This window comes from Phyllobates terribilis, unplaced genomic scaffold (assembly GCF_046119375.1).
Source record: "Phyllobates terribilis strain yellow unplaced genomic scaffold, ASM4611937v1 Scaffold_1__5_contigs__length_1240528914, whole genome shotgun sequence".
NCBI lineage: Eukaryota > Metazoa > Chordata > Amphibia > Anura > Dendrobatidae > Phyllobates > Phyllobates terribilis.
Window position 1 is genome coordinate 782537654 of NW_027362761.1, and position 20934 is coordinate 782558587.

General features: G+C 43.0%; 1 protein-coding gene across 1 annotated transcript in view; it reads left to right on the plus strand.

Moving 5' to 3' along the window:
* CFAP299 (cilia and flagella associated protein 299) overlaps positions 1-20934 on the plus strand; it is a 1014471-nt gene that overhangs the window by 406187 nt on the left and 587350 nt on the right. The window lies entirely within an intron of this gene.

Here is a 20934-nt window from a genome sequence, read left to right on the forward strand (position 1 = left end):
CACTTTGCTGGGACCTGTCCTTCAATTCCTAAACAAAAATAGACTCCATTAACTCTCGGTAGTCTGGAGTTGGATAAACAAGGGGTGCATTTGTGGCCAAACTGCAGTTCCCGCTTTGGCCTGACTGCAGAGGTGGTGCTAGAGAGTAAAATCGGAAAAAGATTGTGTTTGTTGACAGTGGAGTCGGGGTCAGCATGATTGATGCTGAGTTTGTGAAAACTCATGGTCTCGCTTGCTGTGCTTTAGCTGAACCTATTTCCATCTTTGCCATTGACTCGGCACCACTTGAACAGAAAGCATTTACTCAGATTGTACATAATGTGAAACTGATGGTGGGTCAGTTCATTGTGAAATTATTCCTTGCTATGTTTTGGAGAATCTCCCTACTCCGATTGATTTAGGTATCCCCTGGCTTGTTAAACACAATCCATTGGTGGATTGGCAAACCGGGGAGATTATTGAATGGGGAGATTACTGCCATGAGAACTGTCTGAATGTTTCAATTGCTGCTGTCTCTACGGAGTTTCTGCCTGCTTTTCTGTTTGGTTTTGAGGACGTTTTTTCTGAGAAAGGGTGTCAGGATTTGCCTCCTCATCAGGCTTATGACTGTCCTATTAACCTGACCCCCGGAGCTAAACTAAAAATGTATAATCTTTCTGGGCCTGAGAGACAAGCCATGAAGCATTTCATTGCGAAAAGTCTGGAGAAGGGACATATCAGACCCTCATTTTCGTCCGTGGCGACACGGTTCTTCTTTGTGAAGAAAAAAGATGGCGGTCTACGTCCCTGTTTAGATTTCCAAGAATTAAATCAAATTACCATACGTGATCCATACCCTCTTCCTCTGATTCCGAATTTGTTCAGCCAGGTTGTGGGAGCTAAGGTTTTCTCCAAGTTGGATTTAAGGGGAGCCTACAATCTGGTTAGAATCAGAGAAGGGGATGAATGGAAGACAGCGTTCAATACAACGGAAGGTCATTTCGAGAGTCTGGTTATGCCTTTTGGCTTGACCAATCCACCTGCAGTATTCCAACTTTTCATAAATGATATTTTTCATCATTTGGTGGGGAGGTTTGTGGTGGTCTATCTGGATGATATTTTGGTTTATGCACCTGATTTTGAGACCCATCGGGGGCATGTTAAGCAGGTGCTCCAGATATTAATGGATAACAAACTCTATGCCAAACTAGAGAAATGTGTTTTCGCTGTTGAAGAGGTGCAGTTTTTGGGGTACTTGTTGTCATCCCCAGGTTTTTGGATGGATCCGGAGAAGATCTGTGCAGTCCTTGACTGGGAACGTCCCGAGAACCTGAAGGCACTACAACGTTTTCTGGACTTTACTAACTTTTACAAGAAATTCATCCAAAATTACTCTTTTGTAATGAAACCCCTTACTGACATGACTAAGAAGGGGTCTGATTTTTCCAAATGGTCGAATGCTTCCCTCCAGGCTTTTTCTTCCTTAAACAATCATTTTGTCACTGCACCTATACTCAGTCAACCCAATGTTTCTCAACCCTTTATTGTGGAGGTCGATGCTTCGGATGTCGGAGTCGGGTCTGTGTTGTCTCAGGGTTCGTCCCCTGGTGAATGGCGTCCATGCGCCTTCTTTTCTAAAAAATTGTCTTCAGCTGAGAGAAATTATGACGTGGGTAATAAGGAACTTTTGGCGATCAAATTGGCGTTCGAGGAATGGCGACACTGGTTGGAGGGGGCTGTCCATCCTATTACTGTTATTACTGATCATAAGAACCTGTCATATCTCCAGTCAGCTAAACATTTCAACTCTAGACAAGCCACATGGTCCCTGTTTTTTACTAAGTTCAATTTTGTTGTCACTTTTCATCCAGGGGTCAAAAATGTCAAGGCTGATACTTTGTCCCGGAGCTTCCCTGGTGGTGGTGATCGTGAGAACCCTGCCCCGATATTACAGAAAGGGGTAGTTATTTCGGCTCTTTTTCCTGAACTGGAAGGTGAGGAGCTGGAGGCTCAGGGGGATGCCCCTGCCTCCTGCCCTTCAGGAAAATTATTTGTACTACCTGATCTGCACCGTAAAGTAATCAAGGAACATCATAACTCTGTGCATGCTGGGCATCCAGGTGGTAAGGCAACCGCGGACCTCCTCTCTCATCGTTTTTGGTGGCCGAGGTTGCATCGGGATGTAATTGAACATGTAGCTGCTTGTAGTATTTGCGCGCGTTCAAAGGTTTCGCACACCCGTCCGTCTGGTACTCTTCTTTCGCTACCTATCCCTAGCAGGCCATGGATTTTATTACTGACCTACCGGTTTCTGCATTCAAAACGGTGGTTTTGGTAGTAGTAGATAGGTTCAGTAAAATGGTTCACTTTGTCGCTTTACCTGCACTTCCCAATGCTAAGACACTTGCTCAGGTGTTCATAAATGAGATTGTGAAGCTTCACGGGGTTCCCTCCGATGTGGTGTCTGATCGGGGGACCCAGTTTGTTTCCAAGTTCTGGAAGGCATTCTGTTCTCGACTGGGGGTGCAGCTGTCCTTTTCCTCTGCTTTCCACCCTCAGTCGAATGGTTAGACCGAGCAGGTCAATCAGAACTTGGAGACATACCTCAGGTGTTTCGTCTCCGAAAATCAGGAAGATTGGGCATGCTACTTACCGCTGGCAGAATTTGCCATCAATAATCATCGTCAAGAATCCACTGGCAGGTCACCGTTATTCAGTGCATATGGTTATCATCCACAGTTTGGTGCCTTCAGTGGGGGTGGAACTTCAGAAGTTCCTGAGGAGGAACGGTTTGCTTCGTCGCTCTCCTCGGTATGGCAGGGTGTTCTGTGTAATTTGAAGACCATGAGTGACAGGTATAAACATATGGCTGACAGAAAACGCTTGCCTGGTCCGGACCTGAATGTGAATGACTTTGTGTGATTGTCTACCAAGAATATAGTATTGAAAGTTCCTTCTTGGAAGCTGGGACCTAGGTTTATTGGTCCCTACAAAATAACCCCATCATTAACCCAGCAGCGTTTCATCTTGAACTTCCACGGGCCCTTAAGGTTCATAATGTGTTCCATAGGTCCCTACTCAAAAGGTACCTACAACCTCTTGAGCCATCACCTCTACCACCGCCCCAGTAATGTTTGATGGTAACCTGGAGTTCGAGATTTCAAGGATTGTAGATTCTCGTCTCCAACGTCATTCTCTACAATACTTGGTGCACTGGAAAGGCTATGGTCCAGAGGAAAGAATTTGGGGTTCAGCGTCAGAGGTGAACGCTCCCAGATTGGTTGACTCTTTTCACACCTCTTTTCCTGAGATACCCGGTCCTGAGTGTCCAGAGGCCACTTGTAGAGGGGGGGTTACTGTCACGGGTGTGTCGGAGGTGACAGACTGTCGCCCTGCAGTGGCCTGTAGGAGATATCCACGTTTGGCATTGCAGACAGCTTCCTAGATAGGAGGTTGTCTTTAGGACCCAGCGACTACCTCCCTCTGGCCTGGGTGTATATATACCTGGTCTCTCTAGGTGGGCATCGCCGGTTATACTCATTCCTTCTTGGAGCTTGGCTGAAGTAGCATCACGTCCTCTTTGGAGTCTTGAGGCCATGTGCCCTGTTGGAGTTTCTTCTAAAACTAAGTTGTAATTCCCCTGTGTTGTCTTCCCCTTTTGTCTTTAGAGTGCTAGCGGAGGTTGACTAGTACTCATCTTCTTCCACCCCCAGTTGTAGCTTTACGCCAGGGATAGTAGGGCGAGGCACATTATCGGCAACAGCTGTGGAGGCTGTATAGGGATGGTAGGGGAAGACAGGGTGACGCTAGTCCAGTTTAAGAGGTCACCACTTCCCCTTTCCCTAGTGTCTGGGCTCCCTTTACCTTTCCCCTTCTGTATTGCATTCACACCTGGCGTGACATTTATATATAGAACCATTTTAAGGAGATGGTATCATATAGATGGAAACAAAGGAAACAGTTTGTATACTATAATATAAAATTCAAAATAAAATAATATAATAAATAATATAATATAATAGCATCTAATATATATATACTGTATATATATATATATATATATATATATATATATATATATATATATATATGATGTCACCAAAGTAAATATATTTCTATACTGTATTTCTAAGGGTACTATTGACATGAAATTATATTATAATTATATTATAGTATAGAAACTGTTTCCTTTGTTTCCATCTATATGATTCCGTCTCCTTAATATGGTTCTTTACAGGGGTGGCATGAAATGACACACTTTTACCCAAATCTCTCTGTCAAGCTACAAGGACTCCATGTGCCACCATACAGAATGCATGATTGCTAAGATCGTGTTCTGCTAAACAGATTGCAATAATGGTTTTATCATATTTCAAGCCTAAAATGAAAGACATATGAGCGTACGACATCAGTCATCTTTATTTCATTGTTATTGAATATATACCGTAAATGCTCCAGTGGGAATAGGCTTAGATCTCAGTCATCGTAGCCTCCAGTTCCAAAATCTCAGCGATAGAACCATTTGGGGAATATAGGTATCTGGTTCTATATCATAACAAGATTCTGTAATCGTGTTAACTTCAGAAAATGATAATTGCATACTTTCGCCAATACAATATAATACATTTTACACATACATATAACTGGAAATATAGAAGTATTGCAAATAAAGGGAATCTGTCAGTAGGATCAAACCTCCAAAGCCATCTATATGGGTATGTAGATCATAGAAAGCTGAATAAAATGATACCTTGATTTCTGCGTTCCGATGTTTTATTCCAGAGATATTCATATATTTCTTAATATGTAAATGAGCTGTTAAGATCTATGGGCCGGACATTGATCTCACTGAGGATCTGCCTCCAAGCTTATCTTAAATGAAAGGGGAAACTACCAGTGTAGGACATGTAATGGCTGACAGCCCGCTCTTCTGCTCTACATGTCTCACACTGGTAATGCCCCTTTCTGTTTAAAATAAGCTCTGGGGGCATATTTTAATGCAGATCACTGTCCGGCCCATCATCTTAACGGCGCATTAACATATTAAGAAAAATATGCATTTCTCAGGAATGAGACATCGGATTGCAGATATCAAGGTGTAATTTTATTCATCTTACTATGACCTGTATGCCCATATAGACGCTTAGGATGGTTGATCCTACTTATAGATTCCCTTTAAATAAGTGGCTGTGACTGAATCCAAAATTATCTCTATATAAAAGCAAATTAAATGTGATCATTGTGTTATAATTGGGTAGATATAGCACCATTGACAATCTATTTAGCGCAAACATTGAAAATATGGATATTCTTAACAGGGAGATGAGATTAGTAAAGGGGTCTAGCAATAGGTGTTGTCTAGCATGGCATCTTAGTGTCATTTAACTAGATAGAGCTGAGCTGCAGTACCAAACACAGCCTATAGACAAAACCACTGCTGTTGTTGAAAAAAATAATGACTAAACCCTTAAAATGCTGAATATGAGGACCATTAAATATAAAATATGTTTTTCCTAACAATTTCTCTACTTCTAATGTGCCAAATTTCTAGATTTTGTAACATTTGCATAACTGTCACTTTACAACAATGACATTTCCACATTTAACTACCTATAAAGTACATGAAATATGATTATTTTATGATCCCTTATTTACAAAGCTACAGCATTTTCCACACTATACAGAAAATATGATTTGTTTTTACATTTTCCTTTCTGAATATTTAAATATATATATTTTACTTTAAAACTCCTACAAAATAGTAAAAATATGCGTCTTATTGTTCTATACCAATAAACGCTTTTATAGTTGCCTAGGCTATAGTGCTTGGTTAGGGGAGACGGCCATGAAAAGCAGACAGATAGGATGCTGATGGGAACTATATGACTTGCTTCCATGGAAGGAAAGAAAAATAATGAAAATACCGCTTTGGTTAGTCGGCCTTTTTTAGCAGTCTAGACTAGCCTTGCATAACTACAGATTTTAAGATCATTTGAAGAGTGTTAAGGGTAGTTTTCAGTCCAAACTAAACTGCAGCTGGGTCAGATGAACTGGGTTTAGGCAGTAAGGGAGTTCTTTTTGTTGCAAATCCCCTATAAAATATTTTTAAAACTTTATTTAATTTAATAAATTTAACTTTATCATTTTATTTAAGACCACCCAAGTTTTATATATGTGAGTAATGTGATTAGTATTTACATTCATAAGATGTTATACATATACATTTCTCTGAAACATCGCAGCATTTCAGAATCAAATATAAATGGCTGAGATCATATAGCCAGTGTCTGATACATGGTATCCGTGAATCGGACAGCATATATCCTCTGTGAGGTTCTCTTTAAATAAATGCATGATTATCTATATGTAAGCCTATCGGTGGTCATTTATTGGCCTGGTTAGTAGAGATGAGCGGTGTTCGACTCGAACTGTTCGCCAATCTCAAATTCGAGCTGTTTTGGGCGGTGTTCGAGCCATTCGGCGAACACGAACGATTTGAAAAAATTCGGCTGTTCGAGGTTATGTTCGATAACTGTTCGTGCACCAAAATCATAACTGGATTTTTTCACAGTAATGCTGATAATCAATGTTAATTCGCAGTTTGAGTGTACAGCGGGGCGGGGGAAGGGGCAGGGGATGGATCTCTGCATAAATAATGAAGATCTCCATTTTTTTTTCTCTTTCCCGCATTTGCAGTGGGGAGGTGCAATCTGTCAGCCTATCAGCAGCGCACACATGGAGCAAAGTGCTTTTTTTCACACAAGCAAGGGCATGTGTCATTGGCAGTGTATGTCACTTGTCCTTGCCCTATAAGACCCAGCCATTTTCCCCGTCGCCACCATTTTCTCACTGCTGCAGCTGCGTGTTAGACGGCACCGCTGTTGCTGTGTGCGCTATACTTTCAGTGTTAATTTCAAGCCAATTTTCTCTGAAATATACAGATAGCTTGGGAGTAGGGAATAGTTGTGATTGCAGTCCTTTTGAGGACTAGGTTCCAGCATTTCCTATGACTTTTAGCAGGCAGGTCTATGCTCTTAAATAGATAGGTTGGGAGTAGGATCTACTTGTAATTGTAGTCCTTTTGAGGACTAGGTTACAGCATTTCCTAGGACTTTTTGCCAGGCAGGTCTGTGCCAGTGCTGTGCAAGTGTTTTTCACAGCATTTGGTTAAATCTAGCTAAGCAAATCCTTTTTGGCCTCTTGCAGTGTGTGTTAGTCAGTGGAGTAGTGTATCTGTGTTGTAAGCTACACCACCTGTGTATAGAATACAATTTTTTTTACTGCACCTAGCCAAGTAAAACCTTTTGGGCATAGCATTATTCTATTAGTCCATCTATACTAAGCTCCACCAGCTTGCAAATTGCAAATAATTTTTATCTGCATCTAGCTCGGAAAATAATTTTGGGCTTGTAGCAGTGTGTGGAACTTTTTCTATTAGTCCATCTATACTAAGCTCCACCAGCTTGCAAATTACAAATTATTTTTATCTACATCTAGCTCGGAAAATAATTTTGGGCTTGTAGCAGTGTGTGGGACTTATTCTATTAGTCCATCTATACTAAGCTTCACCAGCTTGCAAATTACAAATAATTTTTATCTGCATCTAGCTCGGAAAATAATTTTGGGCTTGTAGCAGTGTGTGGGACTTATTCTATTAGTCCATCTATACTAAGCTCCACCGGCTTGCAAATTACAAATAACTTTTATCTGCATCTTGCTCGGAAAATAATTTTGGCTTGTAGCAGTGTGTGGGACTTATTGTATTAGTCCATCTATACTAAGCTCCACCAGCTTGCAAATTACAAATAATTTTTATCTGCATCTAGCTCGGAAAATAATTTTGGGCTTGTAGCAGTGTGTGGGACTTATTCTATTAGTCCATCTATACTAAGCTCCACCAGCTTGCAAATTACAAATAATTTTAGCTGCATCTAGCTCGTAAAATAATTTTGGGCATAGTAGCAGTGTGTGGTACTCATTCTATTAGGCCATCTATACTAAGCTCCACCAGCTTGCAAATTACAAATAATTTTTAGCTGCATCTTGTCTGGAAAATAATTTTGGGCATAGTAGCAGTGTGTGGTACTCATTCTATTAGGCCATCTATACTAAGCTCCACCAGCTTGCAAATTACAAATAATTTTTATCTGCGTCTAGCTCGGAAAATAATTTTGGGCTTGTAGCAGTGTGTGGGACTCATTCTATTAGTCCATCTATACTAAGCTCCACCACCTGTGTATGTAATAAAATTGTTTTACTGCATCTAACCCAGCCAATCCTTTTGGGCTAATACCACAGTTTGGCCACTCAGCTCTGCTCGGTTCCCATCCATCGTTTTTTGTGCAAACAACTCCGGAGTTGTCAATTAGTTAACCACCAAATGAGTGGAAAAAGGCCTGCTGCTGGTGGAAAGGGGAATAGGCGTGTTGGGAAGGGAAAAAAGTTTGTGTCCGTGGGGTAGGTGTTAAAGCAACAGTAACATCTGCAGAAGGAAGACCATCTTCCAGCCAAACTAAGATGTCTCCTTCTTTTAGCGGACAAAGTGATACGATCCCTTTCTTACGGCCACGCCAATCGCTACAAATTCCAGATGAGGCACAAAAACAGCAGGTGCTTCAACGGATATCAAGTGCTCCTTTAAGTGGGCTCTCCTCCACCTCAACTTCAACATCACAAATACTCCAGTCCTCAGAGGTGTCACCCCAATCGCACTTGCTTCCTCACAGCTCCCAAGTCTCCAGCTGCCCGTCTGAGTATGAGGTAGAACAGATGGTTGAGTCTGCAGAGCTATTTACTCATACTATAGCCTGGGAATCAGAGGTCGACTCCAGCGCTTCTGTGAATCCAGACGAGGAAATGATCTACACTGATGCCCAGAATCTTTATGAGTCGGATCCAGGACCAGACGCAGAAGGTTCTGACCATAATGTAGACCCTCGTTCCCAAACTGTAACTCCTGTTGGTGGAAACAATGAGGAAGACGATGATGAAACTCAAATACCTGATTGGAGCGACAACTTGAGTTTTTTGTCAGGGCAGGAAGAGGTTGGCTCCGAGGACGACGGGTGTGACAACACACAGGGTGATGATGACGAGGTTTCAGATCCCACTTACTGTCAACCCATAGTCAGCCAGTCGATGAGGTCAGCAGAGGAGGTGGAGAAGGATGCTAGTGACGACGAGGTCAGGTTGCGCCTTCCTGGACAGAGGCATAGTACTGGAAGCACGTCAACAACTGCATCCTCAAACACAACTCTGCCTCTGACCACAAGTCGTGGTGGCTCTTCAGGTCGCATGGGTGCTAAGCCTTGCATAGCCTGGGCATTTTTTCAGATCGATAAGGATGACCCAACTCGTGCTAAATTATTTGCCGAAATAATTCCTGCCATAGAAAGGGATTCACGCATGCAGGAGTATTAGCAGAGACTGTTGCAGAATCTTACATGTGCTTTTCCACAAAACACCAGTGGTGCACGTAGTGAATCTCACAGTTCTAACTTGCCAACCGTGGGACTGTCGAGTGTTCAGCACTAAAACCGTAACAGAAACACAGTATCTGCTGGTAACAGCAATTTTGCGGAATCATTTCACAGCTTTTTTAGCCCATCCTTTGCAAGGCCACAGGAGACAAGAAGTCTGACACATAGTCAACGCCTAGAGACGATGGTACAGGAGTATCTCCAAGTAAACATCGAAGCCATGACTGTGTCACTGGACCCTTGCTCTTTTTGGGCTTCTAATCTGGATAAATGTCCGGAGCTCACCACTTATGCCTTGGAGATCTTGTCATGCCCCGCAGCCAGCGTTCTCTCTGAACGTGTGTTCAGCGCTGCTGGTGGTGTGCTGACAGATAAGCGCACGCTGCTGTCCACTGAGAATGTAGACAGACTCACGTTCATAAAGATGAACAAATCATGGATCCGCAAGGAATTTTCTACCCCTGTGTCAACCTGGGGAGAGTAAAAGCTTGAGGATTTCATAAAATCACCTCACCAACCGTTTTAAGCTTTCAAATTACTAATAATTTTTAGCTGCATCTTGTCTGGAAAATAATTTTGGGCCTGTAGCAGTGTGCGGTACTCATTCTATTATGCCATCAATACTAAGCTCCACCAGCTTGCAAATTACTAATAATTTTTAGCTGCATCTTGTCTGGAAAATAATTTTGGGCCTGTAGCAGTGTGCGGTACTCATTCTATTATGCCATCTATACTAAGCTCCACCAGCTTGCAAATTACTAATAATTTTTAGCTGCATCTTGTCTGGAAAATAATTTTGGGCATAGTAGCAGTGTGTGGTACTCATTCTAACCAACCATTTTAAGCAACTCTGGGGCAATTGATGCCACTTAAGTGGTGTCTGTGCCACAAATTTTTGGAAAAAATGGAGACTCTTTTTGGAGTCCCCTTGCTTTGTTTTACGTAACGTTGGCATCGTCAATTAGAGGTGGGTTGGGTCTCCCCCCCCCCCCCTTTAACCGTAAGAAAATACATACACTATGGCTTGGGGTAACACAGATGGTTGAGTCTGAAGAGCTGTTTACTCAGAGGTCTGCTCCAAAGCTTCAGTGTCTGCTAGTCAGCATAGTAACCCAGCTGCGAAGCAAGCTGCACCGCCTGTGTATCTAATGATGATTTTTAAATGCATCTAGCCTAGGCAGACTGTGGGGACCCCTAACCAAACCCAGACGCTCAGCCCCCTAACGCCCCCCTTTCATTGACAATACAATCATGTAACTCTTACAACTGGATGGGTGAGGATCGGTCACAGCTTTATTAACTGTTTATACTCATTCCATTAGAAATGCATTTTATTTCTAAAATAATTCAGCTTGTTGCAGCATGCCCTGTGTCTCCAGTCTCCACAACGGCAAGTTGGCCAACAAGTGTAACTCTCCAACATGTCCTTTCTATTTCCAGGCCACGGAGGATCCTGCTTACTCGTATGCAGGACTCCGACCCCCATCCATCACTCTTAACGCTTGTTCCACTCCGTCCTGGAGTCCTGACAGTAATATGTCCAGTCCAATATCCATTAAGTGAACACCGTCGGGCCGTATGAGGCCTGCTTTATCTCCTTCCAGTTGTCGGTGTCGTATCACTACACAGCCTCTGTCTCTTATAAATTTTGCCATCCGAATATTTATTACCTGCCTTGTCCGTTCGATGGCCATGATGTCTCACGCACCTTGCCATACCGTTCTCGGCACAATTTCTGACCATACTATAGTTAGTTTTGTGAAAAATTCTCTGAAGCGCTCAGTGTCTAGTTTCATTATTGCCATTAGTTATGCGCTTTTGTGATAAGCTATGTCGTTTCCCCCGGCCTGTATAACTATGATGACCGGACCTCTTGCCTCTCTCCCTACCTTGATTACCTCCATTAGTACCTGTGGCCATTGCAGGCCTCTAATACCTCTCCAGTTCAAATATGTGTTATGAAACTCCAATTTCCTCCCGCCTGGGCGGACTTTCACCCTTCTTTCTGCACAATATATATACGAGTTCTTAATCATTGCATAGCAAAAAAACAGCAAGGAAGTGGTATTTATATGTCATGTCCTGCTATGCACCTGTTCAGGGCTGAGTTAATCAGAAATTTAAACACACATACCATGTTAAAATCGTATAGCATAGAAACAATGCATATAAATGTAAATAATCAAAAAGAAAAAGAAAAGAAGAAAAAAGGAACATATATATAATAATAATCTATAATAATCACTCATAATGATACATCAAATCATGTCAGATGTTTAAACCCGCTGGTACACGTGTATTTAAATTATAAATCCACCAACTTTCTCTATTAAGGATCTTTCTCCTATAATCATCCACCAAATCTCCACCAATCGCCACGGCCCACGGAGGGGCCACCACAGTCAGTGAATCCTTCCTTATTTAGTATAGAGTCTACCAATACTTTGGGCGTATTAGCCCAGCTGCGAAGCAAGCTGCACCGCCTGTGTATCTAATGAGAATTTTTAACTGCATCTAGCTTAGGCAGACTGTTGGGACCCCCAACCAAACCCAGACGCTCTGCATCTAACCCAGCCAATCATTTGATAGTATTGCTAGTAGCCGAGTCGCATGGGCTCTAAACCTTGCATAGCCTGGGCATTTTTTCAGATCGCTAAGGATGACCCAACTCGTGTTATCTGTAACATTTGTCACCAAAAGCTAAGTAGAGGCCAAAAAATACATAGTTTGAGTACTTCATGCATGAACCGTCACATGGATATGAAGCATAAGTTGCAGTGCGAAGCTCACTGTGCTACAATGCGGCCTAGCGGGCCGGGCCAACCACCATCTGCCCCACCTGTGTCATCCTGGGGACACTAAAAGCTACTGCGTAGTCTTTTCCAAAAATTTGAGGGAATTACCACGGGAATGGTTTGGAAGAGGTATAAGAGTTTAGGTAGGACGTTCATTTTTAGTATACTTATTCTGCTGAACCAGGAAAAATCCTTCACCGTCCAAGAAGTAAGATCTTTATGGAGTTGTTCAATAAAGGGCCCAAAATTAAGATAAAATAGACGGGAGAGGTCTCTATGAATACGAATTCCTAAGTATTTGATACCCTGTGAGGGCCAGGCAAAGGGAAAGTTGAACTAGATGGAATCCTGTATGGATTTGGGGAGGGAGACATCGAGGGCCTCAGACTTCACTGCATTGATTTTAAAATTTGACCATGTAACAAAGTGATCTATTTCAGCCATAACAGCAGGGATGGATATATGTGATTGAGTAATATATACTAGGACATCATCAGCAAATGCAGAGCACTTGTACTCGGGGCCTCCCACCTCAATCCACCTAATATTGGGGTTATCGTGAATTGATGAGAGCAGGTGCTCCATCACTAGAATGTATAAGAGAGGGGACAGAGGACATCCCTGCCTTGTCCCATTGGTGATTATGAAAGAAAGAAAATGTTCCATTTATCTTCAGCCTAGCTGACGTATTGCGATACAGGGCCATGATTTTGGCTATAAAAGGGTCCCCTAGACCCCTACCCCAAGCTTTTTAAGAGAATAATATATGGTGTGCCAGGAGACTCTATGGAATGCTTTCTCAGCATCCAACGAGAGTATCTAATTACAAATTTTTAAGTGCATCTAGCCCAGGCAATACTTTGGGCCTAGTAGCAGTGTCTGCCAGTCTGCGGAGTAGCTACCGCCTGTAGATCTAATTACAAATTTTTAACTGCATCTAGCCCAGGAAATACTTTGGACCTAGTAGCAGTGTCTGCTAGTCAGCGGATTATCCCACCTGTTAAGCAAGCTACACCACCTGTAGTTTGGACACTTAATTTTTTCAAAGGAAATGCTTCGGGCCCCCGGGACACTCAGTGAAGAGCATCGGGGAGGCACCCCGAGGCACAGGGGCTGGGACTGGTGGTAGGACCCCTTGCGGTGGACCCCCAAGCTCGATCCTTATAAAAGCTTTTTAACTGCAGCAGCTTTAGTGGACACTACTGGAGCTGGAATTCCCACGGCTGCTGGCATCAGACTTGCCCTCCAATAGATCCTTGTAAAATGATTTAAAGTGTACTCATTCAAATTACAGAGACAATTTAAATTAAAAAGCTTAGACCTGCCTCCACCGCAGGGGGGCTCGCTCGACCCACCAGCGGACAGGCACCAGTATTGGGAGAGGGGGGCTGGCCGTCAGGGTCCACCGCAGCTCTGGCACAAACCCGGCGACCCGGAGGTCGCACGGGCAGGAACGGACTGGCCTTGTCAGCTTCGCACTTTTTTGGTTTTAGAAGGGCATGACATGCCTATATCTGTGTCTCCCCCTCCTTTTACTCCTCCACCTCTTTTCTTTTCGCATGACTATATGTACTTGTCACTTTTCCATGTGTTAGTTGTGTCTTCGGAGCAGTTTGTCAGGTTTTGGACACCTTTGAAGGTGTTTTCTATGTGTTTCTATGTGTTTTTGTTTGCCTGCCATTGGTTTTAACGGTGTTCGATGGTGTTCGACGTACAGTTCGACAAACAGTTCGACGAACAATTTGACGAACAGTTCGACGAACAGTTCGACGAACATACTGGTGTTCGACGAACCGAACTGAACTCGAACACTACGGGGGTGGCTCAACTCTACTGGTTAGATAGGTGGACCATAATTCTAGGTGCACAGAATTATTAGTGAGAGAGTCGTTTTTTGTTCATAAAACTATGTGTTGCCAATAACGATGACTTTTAAACCAGCTAAAAAAAATCATCATTTCTCAACGATAGAGCATTTTGCTTATTTGTCTGCCTGTTTAGACATCGGGATAATCGGGAATGAACATTACGAATACTGATTTTCTTATTATCGGTCCATATAAATCATTCCTAAGAGGTGAAGCTTGCATTTACAGCATGTGACTGCTGAGGAAAAGTGATTGCCTACAGCTGTCCATTGACAAATGTCTATTATGTCATCACTGGAGGACTGGCAGGGATCATTGTAGAAGTTTTGCAGGAGTGGAGGGGGATTAAACAGGTAGGTATAGTTTTTGTTTTAGTCTTTTATAATATTTTTTCGGTGGTGGGCTTTTTTTAAAAATACTGTACAACCCTCAGTAGACTACGTTAAAGTTGTTCACATTCTCTTTTCTTCATGAGCACAGTGCTCCCCGCACCTCACTTCCTGCTTTGCAGAACGGTACGCTCCTGAAGTTTGACAGTCCAGGCAAACTATGCACTTTCTCATGCAGATAACCAAGGCAACGCAGGGGGACTGAGGCTGGTTGTATCCACCGATGCCAGTTTCAGAAAAGAGTAGGGTGTAAAGAGACTGCAAGAGGCGCATGCTCCGTACCTAGGTAATTAGTCACTCTGAGATCGACAGAGTGGTTGGTAACGTAGACAATGGGCTGTAGACTATAAAGTTAAAAACCCTTCCACTTTTGAAACCAGAGCATTTTTAATAAGAGGTTACTTGCATTTTTTTATATGGAAGAACTTTGCAATTTTAATCATTTAAGAAATTTACATAACCCCATTAAGGAATTAAGGCCACGTTGACACATTCAGTATTTGGTCAGTATTTGACAAAAGTATTTGTAAGGCAAAATCAGGAGTGGGGCAATCAGAGAAAAAGTATAATAGAAACACGTCACCACTTCTGTATTTATCACCCACTCCTGGTTTTGACTTACAAATACTGATGTAAAACACTGACCAAATACTGAACGTGTGAACGTGGCCTGAGGGTAATACTTTTGTTTCTAAACTGAAATAAATTGAAAGCTCAGATCTTTCTAAATTGTACAGATTTAACTAATTTGTGTGCATTGTTTAAACTAATTTTACTAATTGTGTAAACCAAGCGGTAGTGCTGTGGAAAGGGGCTTTCTTTCCGTGCTTTCCAATTCTTCTGTCTTGCAACAGTGAATTTTATGCTTTCTTTCAATTCAAAACATCACCATTTATCATGCAAACCTTACTTAAAGCACCATTTGATGAGGGGTCATTTCAAGTCATCTGACACCATCTTTAATTCATCCTTCCCAATATAATTATCTTCTGACCAAACCAGTTAGAAGAGTATATGCACATCCTTAACACCAGATGGATGTGTTCCTGTTTGTCCAGATGTTTCTATCCAGTGCCCATTCTCCTGTGGTCAGTGGATATGTATTCTGTATTCAGTTCAAATGGTCAGGGATACTTTTCTTGTTTTTAGTGGTAAATTCATTGCCCTTCCCTGGTGATAATGGGGCGCAGCCCTTGTCTGTAGCTGGTCTAATCTTACATTTTGCTATGAGACTTGTAACTTTTAATTTTGACTATGTCATAATTGAAAACCAAAGTGAGAAAGTACAACCTCAAAAATACCTTCCATGAATCTACTAAGCTACTGTATTTGTGTCTATCAGAATCTAGATTCACAAGTGCCCATTTTCCAGCCATATTTTTTATCATTGAAGCCAGTTTTCTTATTTTTAGATGTTTTGCCAGAACTGCAGAGAACACATATTTCTTGTGTTAGCCAATTATAGAATTCTGTTAAATCAAGACTGGCTGGCCTCAAAAGAGATGTTCCAACCTCTTTGTTTGCATGCTGACATGTTTATGTGGTAGTCATGCTGTGTAATAACCCTCCAAATAAGCTGTCAAAATGTCTAAAAATGGAAGTGGATTGTGGCACAGAAAAAAACATTGCGTGAACTTTAACCTTTAGCAAATCATCCCTTACTAAGCAAAGTTACACATACTGATCTTCTTATGGCTTTATTTACCGCAGATTAGGTGCTTGATTTAGAAGCAGGTATGCGTGATATTGGTTTATTTGTGCTTCACTGTTCAGTAGAAACATGTTAATTGATAGAAATAAACAGAACAGCAAATTGGGACTTTCCAGTAAAAATCAATTTGGTATTGCATTCTCAAATTAAGCTAATATTGTTTGCAATGGTTTAATATTGATATTGATACATGGCAACATTATTGTTAGATTTAGTGGATAAGTTTAAAGTGATGTGGGTGGACCCTCTGGTGTTATGGGGTTTGTCTGTTAGGAAAAAAATTAATTTATTGTACTTCAAATGCAAATACTAATCTATTTTATCAGATCTGAGCCAATTGTCCTATTTGAGACCCTCTTTCCCCTCTGCTTCCTTGAGGACTACAACCCCATAAAGCCTGTTACCATTCTACTACCACTGCTTCTGTTCCATCCAGATCTCCTTTTTGCACCAATTTTTTAGGATCCACCTCATCAGATAAGATATAACATCATCAGTGTAAAGCAATGTCTTTCTGAATAAATGTGATTCCCTTGAGACATTGTAGGGGAAATACATGTGTTCTTTAAAGAAACCAGCTATGTATGGTATATACACTGATGAGGGCCAAACACCCTTAACCGATCTGTCTGTAGATGAGTTTCTTGTATTGTTTTTATCCCTGGTAATGTTGCATGTCTCCTTAAAGGATCGGATGTTGACCAATGGGGTAGTCAGCCCTCCTAAGTTGTACTGTGTGAGCCATTTTTGTTCTGCAAGAGGGCTAATTTGAATATTCTTCTCCCATGGATCATTGTGTGTAAGACTCCAGACTTAGCCGGTCTCTTTAAGGAGTTCCAGCACTACCTCCATGTATACTGAACAGTGAAATATAAATAAACCAATATCAGACATGCCTGCTCCTAAATTGTGCATTAAATCCATGGTAAATAAAGCTATAAGAAGATCAATAGGTGTAGCTTTGTTTAGTAAGGGATGATTTGCTAAAAGACTGAAGTTCACACAATGTGCAATTCTGCTGCACAATCTACTTCTATTTTCAGACATTTTGACAACTGATTTATAAGGTTATTTAACAGCATGACTACCACATAAACACATCAGCATGCGATCAATGTCATGGCCTCTTTAAAGCAAAAATACATTTGATTTGGATTTTATAAAATGCATTTGCAAAGCATTTATCACTTGCACTTTTTTGCAGGACCTGTATTTAACCTTAAACGAGCTCTATAAATGGCCAAAGTGTGCCCCTTCTGACCATAAACTCTCACTTTCCTAATTCTTTAGCAGTCACTCCTCCACTATATGTAGCGTTTGTGCTATTATAAATACATATAGAGGCTACAGATGTTAGTAGTTTTGAGAAATACTCCATGATTTATTGTAATATCTGATTTTATTTGCTTTATTTGCAGATGTCTTTTTTCACAAAAATGAAACTAAACCATTTTTGTTCTGCCAACACTTGGAATTTTTTGTTTGTTATACCTGTTACCAAGTGCAGACAGTTGGTTCTAATATAGGCTGTAAAACCCTGAAATGTTTCAGAGTGTATGTGAGTTCTTTGGATTCCTTTCTTTATAGCACTTGGATAAATGTTGTGTGTAATTTTTGTCTTCATCTGCTTCACCTTCTCTCAACAACCTGAATGAGTAATGCAGTCGTTTCAGTATGTAGTAATAGAGAGAATTTATGATATTATTTTGCAAATTGTATCTTCAGAGAGGAAAAGGATTGGAAGACTAGGGCCACGCATTGGGAGGATAGCAATCCTAAAAGTCACTGCTGACTCTTTAACAAGCCTTTCCACATGACTTTGGATAAAAATCCAGACCAGACACTCTGTTTGCAGATATGTGTTTTGGGGTGTTTACCCCTCATCAGTGCAAAGCAGGAGGTCTGATTTGGCTATGTGAGAGACAGGGCCGGCGTCAGCACCCGGCGTACCCGGGCAAGTGCCGGGGCCCTGGAAAATCAGAGGGGCCCAGCCGCCCACTCACTGTCGGGGCCCGGCCCACACACCCGCCCGCCCACTCACTCACTGTCGGGGCCGGGCCCACACACCCACCCACCCACTCACTGTCGGGGCCGGGCCCACACACCCACCCGCCCACTCACTGTCGGGGCCGGGCTCACACACCCGCCCGCCCACTCACTGTCGGGGCCGGGCCCACACACCCACCCGCCCACTCACTGTCGGGGCCGGGCCCACACACCCACCCGCCCACTCACTGTCGGGGCCGGGCCCACACACCCGCCCGCCCACTCACTGTCGGGGCTGGGCCCACACACCCACCCGCCCACTCACTGTCGGGGCCATGGCCGCATCTTCGGCACCTGTTCAGTGACGCAGGCGCTGCTTGATTGCCGGCACTCCCCCAGTCCCAGAAATGGCCGCGCGCTGTCAGGCTGTGTCTGCTAGTAATGACACGGCAGGGTCGACGGCACTGCTCCTTTAATTTTGCTTGTGTGTCGCCCCTGCCGCGTCATTTCTAGCAGACACAGTCGCACAGCGCGCAGCCATGTCTGGGGGAGTGCCATCAAACACCGTCGGAGCGGAGGTCCTGCACAGATGGGGGGGGGAGCGGCCCGGACCCGACCGCAAGTGGGCCCCTCTGATGGTCCAGGGCCATGAAGTCTGTGACACGCCGGGGGCCCTGCACTGCCCCATACCTGAGGAGCTGCTGGACAGGACACTGGACCGGGGACAGGTGAGTGAGGCTTCCCCAATCCCCATATTAAAAATACTTGTAATGGGTCTGTGTGAGTGCATGTATGTGAATGTCAGTGTGTATGACTGTGTATATATATTTGTCTGTTTTATATATGTCTTTAAGAATTTGTGTAAAAATATGTGTTTGTCTGTATGTGTACAAATCTGTGTACCGTGTGTGCATGTCTGCGTACCGTGTGTGCGCGTGTGTCTGCGTACCGTGTGTGCGCGTGTGTCTGCGTACCGTGTGTGCGCGTGTGTCTGCGTACCGTGTGTGCGCGTGTGTCTGCGTACCGTGTGTCTGCGTACCGTGTGTGCGCGTGTGTCTGCGTACCGTGTCTGCGTACCGTGTGTGCGTGCGCATGTCTGCATATGTGAAGGATGAGGTAGCAGGCTGGGCCCTGTGTACTATATATATATATATTTCTCCGCCGTATCTGTGCATCATGAATCGTGTATGTGTTAAAAGGGCCCACTGAGACTCTTTCACCCGGGGCCCAGAAAAACCTGGAGCCGGCCCTGGTGAGAGACCTCCAACAGTGGGACTAAAGCCCCCGTCTCACATAGCGAGATCGCTAGCGAGATCGCTGCTGTGTCACAGTTTTGGTGACGCAACAGCGACCTACCAGCGATGTCGCTATGTGTGACACTTTGCAACGATCAGGCCCCTGCTGTGAGGTCGCTGATCGCTGCAAAGTGTCCTGGACCATTTTTTGGTCGTTGCTCTCCCGCTGGTCAGCACACCTCGCTGTGTGTGACCAGCGGGAGCAGCGATCAGGCTGGTAACTATGGTAAACATCGGGTTACTAGGGGCACACGCGCACCTAGTAACCCGCTGTTTATCATGGTTACGAGCCTGCTAAAGTGAGCGGTAACCTCCCGCTCACCGTAGCAGAGTGGTAACCATGATAATCAGCGTGTTACTAGGTGCGTGTGTGCCCCTAGTAACCCGTTGTTTATCATGGTTACCAGCCTGCTCCTGCTTCAGCAGGCTGGTAACCAGGAGCAGGACATCGTGGAAAGATTCTTTCCACGATGTCGCTGCTCCCCTGATCGTTGGTGAGCCTGCCTGTTTGACAGCTCACCAGCGACCACATAGCGATGCAGCAACGATCCCTGACAGGTCGTATCGCTGTCGGGATCGTTGCAGCGTCGCTAAGTGTGACGAGGCCTTAAGAGGGAACATTTCTCTTTGTGGAGAGTGCCAAGCCAACATAAGCAGACTAGTAGGCCAGGCAGTCATGACAGCTAGGGGTCTGCAGAAGACCCCCGTGCCTGTGATTACGATACTCCTATGAACGCCAACCCGTGGCCGGCGTTCATAGGAGATCATGATTTCTGCTATTTATAATAGTGCTGAAGCACTGCTATGTATAGCACCGGCGATAGGATGATCGCAGTATCAAGTTTCATAAGAGGACTATTAAAGTCAGTAAAAAGTAAAAAAAAAAGTTCTTAAAAATCTAAAAAAAACAAAAGTTGAAATCACTCCCCTTTTGCCCCATTGAAAATAGATCAATAAAAAATACACATATTTGGTTTCTCTGCAATCTATCAAAATATAACATACATTGATCAGATCGGTAAACAGCATAATGAGAAAAAAGTTAAAAACTCCAGAATTACGTTTTTTTTGTCACCGCAACATTGCAATAATATGCAATAAGAGGCCATCAAAACATCATATCCTGCCCAAAATGGTATCAATAAAAACGTCAGCTCAGGGCACAAAAACATAAGCCCTCTCCCAGCCCCAGATTCCAAAAAATGTAAACATTATGGATCTTGGAAAATGGCGAGAAATGCGAAAACTTCTTTTCATACAAATTTCGGAATTTTTTTTCAACACTTAAATTAAAAAAAAAAAGTTATACATGTTTGGTATCTTCATACTCGTACTGACCTGGGGAATCATATTGACATGTTTCCTTTAACTATCAATCATTTTTGGATTGTATTCACACAGTGTAAGTGTATTAATGTACATACCATTTATG